Here is a 10,000-nt window from a genome sequence, read left to right as displayed (position 1 = left end):
GCTATTACCCATTCATTGAAGGCTTGATAAATCCAGGTTTTATGCCAAAAAGGTGACCTGGAGATTATATACAGTTGTCTCCCTGCTATAGTCAAAGCAACAAAAGATTACAAAGGCTGAGTGATAACCCCAAGTCTGGTGGCAGAGAACCAGGATATGAATCCAGCAGATTGAGACCATAGTCTAACCATTCTCTTTTTGTCATGGCGGCTCAATTAGGGTGTGGCAAAGGTAAAAGTAGATCATTTCCATCAAAGAGGAGACACCTCCAACCAGGAGTTTCAGATCACTATGTGCTTACTTTTTCCTGCTCAAAGTGCAAACTATGCAGCAACATCTTTTCAGATGCCCTATGCTATACCGCCAGCTTGTCCTGTGGGTTCACAGAGCTGTTTGAGAGCCTAGAATAGAGATAATTGATTTTTTTAAATGTTTATGAATTGATTGCCTAAAGATATGTTTAATGCCACAATAATCCTCTGATATGGATACCATTTTCAAATGAATAAACTGAAGCTCAGTGGCATTAAGGAACTTGATCAAGGTTCTGTAACAACGAAGTGACAGGCCTGGGCCTTAGGTGTGGGTTGGTTTTGACTCCCAAGTTGTCTGTGGAAATGTCCCTTGAGTTGATATCTAGGAACTCACCAAAGACGACAGAGCATCAAGAATGCTGGCCATCTGAATCATAGAATCCTCATTTCTTTCTCAGCCATACCTGTGTCTGAGAGAACTTCACCCAGCTCCTTAGGGATAGCCTAATGATCCAGCTGACCTCTGTCTGCCTGCCCACAGCTGAATGTGCAAGAGTGGACACCTGATCCCAGCTGAACCTGCCAGACTCTCCTGGGATTTGCGGCCGAGACCTGGGCTGCATGGGGTGTGGTTCTGAAGCTGGATGGAAATAGGGCTTTAAGACTACAGGTCGTACTGCAGATGCTTGACTCTGGATGCTGGGAAGAGCAGAAACTACAATCTTGGGAAAGGGAGCCAATCAGATAACACTGGAGGAAATTTACAGAGGAAAATACAGGCGGGAAACCAAAAGCCAAAGAAGGAAGAAAAGAGGGAGGAAAGAGAAAGAGAGAAGTAGGGAGAGAGAATGAGCAGTCGATGGAACCATGACAGCCGCCTAGCTTCCCTTGTCTTCACCCAGGGTCTTCCTAGATGAGGAGCAGCAGCCAAACTCTGTGTCCTCTAGCACCCACTACTCAGAGCCTTAGGTCAAACCCTCCACTCTCTGCCCCATGGATAAGATAGGTGAACTGGTCGCCATAGCCTGAGATCTAATACAATGGGGAAGAGCTGAGTCCTTTCTATCTAGTTGTGTGGCATTTGCTGGAGCCCTTTCTTCACCTATAGTCGAGGAAAATTCATTCTCTCAAGAAGATACAGTCTTCTTATAAAGGAGCTCCTTTGGTGAACTCTGTACATAGGTACTTATCCAGTAGGGACAAAGGGAGAGAGGAGGGCGATCCCACGGGCCTTCATGGTGCCATCATCACTGGTTGTGTGGCTCTCTCCCTATTCAGACGACCATACCAAGTGAATAAGGATAGCATTGGAATGATCATTCTGGTTTTTTTGTTGTCATCAGCTGTGAGGTTTGAACTCTGGGCCTGGGCGCTGCCCCTCAGTGCTTCAGCTCAAGGTGAGCGCTCTACCACTTGAGCCACAGCACCACTTCCCATAGCATTGGATTGATTGAAGTGTCTTTCTGCCCCATGAATGCCCAACCTTTGTTGCTGCCTGATTCACAAAACACTCTAGAAGGCAAGTATAAGCCATCAGAGGAAATCCCACCCCAGCCCCACTCCCAGGAGAGGCCAGGATCCCACCATTTCCCACTTGAAAGGGAAGCTCCAATCCCAATGGTGAATGCAAACAATACCACAGCAACAATACCCAGAGGAGAGCTTTCAACCCTAAAGCTGGTTTCTTCTGGGAGCATTCTGTATTTACATAATGCCCATTTAAATGTTTATTGAAAGTCAAGCACAAATCTATATAATTCTGGAGTTTGGAAGGGAGTTGTAGTCCATCAGACCCAATCCAGGAATGGTCCAGCACTGTCACACTGATTCTCTGACACCTGTTAAGAGGTTACCTTTGGGGCCAGGGAGGTAGGTCAGTGATGGAAAACTTATTTATCATATATGAGATCCTGGATTGGATCCCCAATACCATGAAAAGGGAAGAGGTTAAGTCCTTTGCTAGATCCCTTGTATTTATGTATATTAGAAACATAATATCTAAAGTTATGCTAATAGCATTTTGAGGTTGAGTCTTCGGGAGGTAATTAGGATTTGATGGAGTCATAGGGTAGGGCCCCCATGTATAAGAATGAGAGAGGGGCCGGGCACCAGTGGCTCATGCCTATAATCCTAGCTACTCAGGAGGTTGAGATCTGAGGATCACAGTTCAAAGCCAGCCCGGGCAGGAAAGACTGTGAGACCCCTAGCTCCAATAAACCACTAGAAAACCAGAAGTGGCACTGTTGCTCAAGTGGTAGAGTGCTCACCTTGAGCTGAAGAGCTGAGGGACAGCGCCCAGGCCCAGAGTTCAAGCCCCATGACTTGAGAGAGGGGAGCTAGCACGCTTGCTCTGACTAGCTATATACTATCCTCTGCCATGCTCTGGTGCAGCAATAAGGCCCTCACAGAGACTATGCCCTGTCCCTGGACTTCCTAGACTTCAGAACCATGAGTTAAATAAACCTCTGTTTGGGGATTTTTTTTAATAAATCATCCAGCATTCAATTATAGCAACAGAAAAGGGACAAAAGCATCTCTCTAATGGCTTGAGTCCCTCCAGGCAACTCCATTAGCTGTCCTAACATCTAACAGAGGGCAACAGAAGCACTATTAGGAGTGAGAACGGAGCCCAGGGGCTTGAACTCTGCTCAGTGAGTACTAATGAGGACTCTGCTCAGAGCCGCAGTTATAGGATGGAGTTCGTTACATCCTCTGGAACCCAAGGCTATGTGGGACTGTTTCCTAGAAGCTGCTGCTCCATCTACTGGCTGAAACACTGGGAAGAACTTTAGAGGGCTCAGACCCACTGCCCATTCTTTTTTTGTATATTTTCCTGGCAAATACTTTCTATCCTGTGTCACAGGGGAGGGTGGGTAGTAAGAAGGCAAAGATATGGATGGTTGGGGGTCAGGTCTGCTAGCACTGAGAAGCAATGACCCTGGTCACTCAGGATCATGTGACCCCACAGGAGGCCCTCCTTTGGTGTGCCCCAGGGACCAATAATCCCTCTCTGAATTGTTAACAAGGGAATCATCCCTTCCTCTGGGAACCCCCATGTCTAGGCTAGACTCCAGCTATTTACTTGTTCCATGGAGTTCATTCAACAACACATACTGCATTCATGAAGCTCTAGAAAGGTATAAGGGCAAGATAGGTAAGACACACACACACACACACACACACACACACACACACACACACACACACACACACACACACACACACACACACACACACACACACACACACACACACACACACACACACACACACACACACACACACACACACACACACACTGAAAAGAAGCCCTCAGTGCCCTGAAGAAAAAATAAACAGGAGAAAGTTGCAGCAAGAGGGAGATTCTCTGAAAGGAGGCTTCAAGTACAAACCTGAATGAAGTAAAAGATAACCCTGCTACAATCTGCAGACAGTCACACAGAGAGAGTGGCAAGTGCAAAGGCCCTAAAGTACAAGAGTTCTTAGCATGCTCAGGAAAGAAGATCATGGGGACAGGGAGCTGGTACAGAAGGCAGAAAGAGTGATGACAGTACTTGAAGTTGGAGAAATCGGCAGGGTCAAGTCCTGCACTTCCTTGGGGGCCACAATATAAAGGGCTTTGGCCAGATGCTGGTGGCTCATACCTGTAATCCTAGCTACTGAGGAGGTACGGGATTTGAGAGTCGCAGTTCCAAGGGCAGGAAAGTCTGTGAGACTCTTATTTCCAATTAACCACACAAAAAAACCCAGAAGTAGGGCCCCAAGAAGTGTTGATGGAGGTTACATTTAATACTAGATTCTGGATCTAAGATTGAAACAAAAACACCCTGCTAGAGATCAAATATGGGATATAGGAGAAAGCAGGGAATAAGAACGCAAAGCTGTTGGCTGGAGCAACTGAGTGACAGTCAGTGAACAGGGAAGGCTGGTGAGGAGCTGGGGTTTTCATATCTCTGTTGAGATATGAGCAGGAAGCAGGTGGCACATTTGCATCAGAACTGCTTGAGTCTGGAGAACTATTTCCCAAGGTGTGAATGTGGCGTGGAGGAACCATAGATGGTACAGTGAGTAGCCAGGGCTGACATATGATCTTCATGCCGCCATTTCAAAGCTGGACAAGAGGGGAGCTGGTCCCCCACCCATGGAATGGGAGATAGGGAAAGGGCTCCCTCTGGGAATAAAAACGGGGAGGTGAAGGTTAGGATAAGCCTTTGGCTTATCTACATCTGCTCAAATGTTCTTATTCCAGTTTCCAGGGCCTACTCTCTCTCATGGGAAATCTTTCCTTAGTGGAGATTTGCCTCTGTGAACACACAGCTCTGTGCGTTTCAACCCAGGCTTTGTTCGTGGCCATATTTGCACTGCCACCATAGGGCCCTTCGGGGCCCTGCTGCTCCGAATTGTACATCTGTGGTTTGAAATCTTTCTCTTCATGTGTGTGTTCTCTAGGGCCCTAAGAAGAATCCAGGTGACTCAAATATCTTTCAATCTCCTTTTGTTGCCATAGAAACCACAGGCCCCAACCATGTGAAATCTCAGTGCTTTATTTTCTACCTTCCTATCATTGTCACCACCACTAGTAATTCCCGAAAGATTTCTTATGTTCTCCATCTGCTACCAAGAATCTATGTTTCTTTTTTTTTCCCCCCTTCTGCCTTTTCTTGAATAATGGATTGACCAAATCCCAGAATATCCAGGCTCTGTTTTGCTAGGGCCATCTCCAGGGTCAATTACTAATTCAGGTTCCCACAGAAAACAGATGGCACCTTCAAAACTTGTCACTCACAAGGATTAGTCCATAAAAGTCTCTTACAAACATGTCGGTAAAATATAAGGAACTCATGTGAGACAGCGGGGCTGCTGTTACCGCCTCAGGCCCAGGGACTGAGAAGAGACAACCGGGATTCAAGGGAGAGTGTTCAAACCATGCCACATATTTGGTTTAAGCAGACAGACAGCCAGCCCCAGATTAAGGCTTACTGAGTAACTCCTTTCCCCCACTTCCTGCCCATCTTCTCCTTTCCAGGATCTACACTGCCTAAGCCCAGCCAGTAATCAGGGGCCAGGAGCCTTCTACTGATGAAGCCCCCTAGGCCAGCCTCAAGACAGCAAGCAAAGCAATGAGGAAGGGAACTGGAAGATGTCTAGCACATTCAGGCAGAAAGATATGAATTGGTACGAAATGTACTGATTTTGACTTCTGGGAGTGTTGGGCTAGAGATAGGAATTTGTAGAACGTTTGTGCACAGAGTTATGGGAATATGAGATCACACAGGAAAGCAGTAGAAGTCCGGTAAAGGATCTTCGGACCTTCACATCACTAGCGCTCTGAAAACAAATGAGGGTGAGGCCAGGGAGATGGAGAGAAACCAGAAATCCGTGTGGCCAAAGACATCAGGCAATGCTGAGATCTGTAAGGACTGGGGTGGGAAGGAACTTTTCAAGACATTCCAAAGGGTGTCCTCTCTGAAGACTATGTCTTTTGAGCAGTGGGTAGATGCAAGAATGACCATTGGCCTAACAGGATGGGTGTTATCTGAGCTGAAATGGGGCAATCTTTCAGGTTAGAATAAAACCACTGGTGATTTTTTTTTCTTTAAATTTGTTATTGTTACCATAAAGGTGATGTACAGAGCGGTTACAGTTAGATAAGTCAGGTAAAGGGTACATTTCCTTTTAGACAATGTCACCCCTTCCCTCGCTCTCTCCCAGTGGTTGCTGTTCTAGTAGATATAACCTGGTTCAGCCCTAGCACTGCAAGTCTCTAGGTAGAACAGAAATTCAGAGGGAAGACAGCCGCGCTGGAGCCTGTGGCACACACTCTGTAATCCAAGCTACTCAGAAGGCTTAAGATCTGAGGATCATAGTTTAAAGCCAGCCCATCAGGAAAGTCCATGAGACTCATTATCTCCAATTTACCACCAAAAATAAAAAAATAAACAAAAAAAACCCCTGGAAGTGGAGCTGGTGACTCTAGTGGTCAACAACATTGGGCAAAAAAAAGCTCAAGGACAGTACCTGCCTGAGTTCAAGTCTCAGGACCAGCACAAAGGAGAGCGAGCAAGAGCCCTGCTCAAGGACTGGATGCAACCAGCTCATGAAAGGCCCTGCAGGCCTACCGAGGGATTTGGACTTTGCTTACCTTCTTTTCCTGGATTACAGCATGGTTCCCCCTCATGACTCCCAGTCTTGGGTCCAATGTCACTTTCTCAGTGAGGTCCCCCATGGCCATACCGCAGCCCACAGCCCCCTCGCCCCTCACACTCCATCCCATTCCCCAACACAAGCTTTCTACATGGCGCTTTGGCTCTGGTGTATGTTTTGCCCATGGTCCCAGTACATATAGGGAAATGAGAGTTTGAATCTAATGCAGGAAAGGCCAGAACCAGAATGAACTGGTGTGAGAAATCCATGGCTGGCTTCTAAGCTGGAAAAGGGCAGCTCCTCCTACTTTTGAGCTCTAGGAAAGAAGATACTTGGCTCTACAGACACATTCTGTGTCTGCCCCAGAACTCATGGCTTTCCAAGTTCAGAAGTCCTACTGGGCTCTTGCTACTCCATAAGAATCAAAGTGCCCACAGAGTCTCTTTTTATTTGGTGGTTGTGGGGCTTGAACTCTGGGCCTGCGTGTTTGTCTCTGAACTCTTCAGCTCAAGATGAGCACTCTACCACTTGAGCCACAGCACCACCTCCAGTTTTCTGGCAGTTAACTGGAGGTAAGAGTTTCACAGACTATTCTGCCTAGGCTGGCTTCGAACCACAATCCTCAGATCTCAGCCTCCTGAATAGCTATGGTTAGAGGTGTGAGCCACAGGTGCCCGGCAGGTCTCTCCTTTTATGAGTTCATTTCCTGTGACTATAACAAAATATCTACTTGACTTTATAAAGTCCTTACTATATCAAGTAAAAAGGTAGGCTTGGCTCATCATTCTGGCTGCAGAGTGCCAGGTTCTGGCAAGGGCCTTCTAGCTGTGTCACAACATGGCAGAGAAAGGAAGAAAAGGGAAATGGTAGCATGCCCAAGGGCCCATGTGTCTAGTGGCCTCGCTTTCTGACCCACTCTCAAAGACCAGCACTAATCCCTTCGGAGGCCGCTGCCCCAGGACCTAATTATAGCATTGGCTCCCACCTCTTTTTTTAATTTTTTTTTATTATAAAGGTGATGTACAGAGGAATTACAGTTGTATTCCATTTCTTTTTGGACAATGTCTCCCCCTGCCCCTTCGCTCTCTCCTAGTTTTCCCACTCCCATTCCCATCCACAAATTGCACTGTTCATTTTCAACACAGTGTCTAGTGAGTACCATTGCTGTTGGACCCCACCTCTTAATATCACCATGCTGGAGCCCAGGTTTCCCACATATGAACCTGCTCTGAACCTGAAAGACACCCCAAAGGGATACTGGGGAGCTGACCTCCACACATCTACACTGAGGAGATTGGGGTGCTGGCTCAGTGCGCTCGGTCCCCCCCATCTGCCCTTGTTTCCATTCAGAGGCCCCCATCTGCTGCCAGAACCCAGCCAGACATTCCCCTTGGGAGCTCACATTCCCATCTGTAGAGCAGGGAGCCTGGGGCAGCTGAGACCGGTCCTCCACGTCCTGACCTCCTACACCACGGCACGGGTGATGCTACTGAGTAAGATGTGCCGCACTTAACTGCTAAGCTGCAACCCCTTTGTACAACTACTTCAAGAGAAAATTAAATGAAAAAGTCTTAACCTCCTGACACTCTCAAGAGGATCCATGAGCAGAAAGCACATAGAAGATGGTGAACACCATTAACCATCAAGGCCAAGCTAGAAAATCATAGTGAAATACCCCCAACACACACACAGACACACACAGACACACAGACACACACACACACAGACACACACACACACACACACACACACACATGTGTAATTCCAACACTGCTTTCAAATGCTTGATTTCCATTTATAAAAGTGGAGTCTGCTGGCTTAGTGCCCTTACAGACAGCCAGAGGAAAAGCAAAGGCTTTCCTAAGGGAAGTTCAAAAGTGAACATGAAAACAGCGTTTACAATAAACAAGTCATTACAATGTTTCCCCCACCTCCCCCCCACCGCCAGACCTCTACACATCACTATGTGCTGTCCCAACATACATTTATTTACTTATTTACTTATTTATTTATTATTGGCTCCTGGGTTCAATCTGCTCAGGGAAGCAGTCTACTTATGGATTAAAAAGGATCCCAGAAATCCTGACTCTATTCACTGGGCTGGTCGGAGATCAGCCTGTGTGCACAAGCCTGCTCTTTAAAGTGCAGACAGTGTGAGACTCCTGGCACCATCATTGAGCTGGAGTCTCCAGGTCCTTTTTCATGGTGGACACAAGCTGCTGGTTATGCCATAGAGCAGCGCCTTCAGACAGACATCAAAGTAAACTAATAGCTCCCTGCAGGCACAGACTGTTGTTCATTTATTACCATAACCAATAACATTAGGAAGGAAGAGTAAATTTCTCTATCCGCATGTCTATTTAGAGTGAAAACTAGCATGGACAGAAGAAGGATCTTGAGAAACCGCCAGGCATGTCCCCTACCATTTCTAAAACACTGAATGCCCCAACAGCCTTTAGGAAATGAGGGCGGAGGGTTTTTTCGGATCTGACCATTCTTCTCACAAAGCTCTCACAACAGGAGCACCTCAAACAAAGCCAGTGGGTGCTAGCATCAAGTTTTCTATGATGAGAGACAAAAATCGCAGTGTGATTTCCCAAGGCTCCTCTGGGAAATCTCAAAGACCACTGTAGGTACAAAAAGCACTCTGTAAATTCCCTTCCATTTCTTCCTGTCTGCTTAGGAGGGGCCAGATCTGAAGCGTTTTCAGAGCAGACTGGATGCTTGATTAATGAACAATCATTGGTGCCAGACTGGATGCTTGATTAATGAACAATCACTGGTGCCTGAGAAGCAAGGCATGGTTACCCATTTGATCGATAATACTTGAGAATATACAGACCCAAGAATAAAGATAGGTTACACATTTGATTGATAATACTTGAGAATATACAGACCCAAGAATATTGAAGATAGGTAGTCACATTTTGAAAAATTGCACACAAATGTCCATAGCCTTTGGTACTTTTCCAAACAGTGAAAACAACCCAAACGTCCATCCACTGATGGCTAGAGAGAAAAATATGTGATCAAGTACCCGTACAGTGGAATATTATTCAGCCATAAATGGAACAAAATATTGATACATTTGGTAACATAGATGAACAGATAATGCATTATTCTAAGTAAAAGAAGTCAGGCATATAAAAGGCCACATACTGTTTAATTTCATGTATATGAAATGTCCAGAATAGGTAAATCCATACAGACAGAAAGAAGATCTGGAAATGCCATGGACTAAGGGTAAAGAACAAGCATGAAATTTTGAGAAAAATATTCTGGCCTGAGAAGACTTTAAAACTATTCACCTGAGCTCTTTATAACACCTTAATCTTTTTTAAAGTCCATGCAGACCTGGATTGCAAAATGCGTAAACTAAACAGAATGAAGTATGTGTGTGTGTATGTGTATACACATACACACACACATACACACACGCATATATTGCTTATAAATGAGAAATTTTGTTATTTGTGTCTTAAAGTAATTTTGGATGTTAAAAATTCAACATTAAGAATAGGCTGGGGGCCTGTATCAACTAGTGGAACACCTGTGTAGCAAAGGCAAGGCCCCGAATTCAAATCCCAGTGATCACACACACA

This window comes from Dipodomys merriami, unplaced genomic scaffold, assembly GCF_024711535.1.
Source record: "Dipodomys merriami isolate MVZ:Mamm:240054 unplaced genomic scaffold, mDipMer1.0.p SCAF_176, whole genome shotgun sequence".
NCBI lineage: Eukaryota > Metazoa > Chordata > Mammalia > Rodentia > Heteromyidae > Dipodomys > Dipodomys merriami.
Note: the sequence above shows the minus strand (reverse complement) of the source record.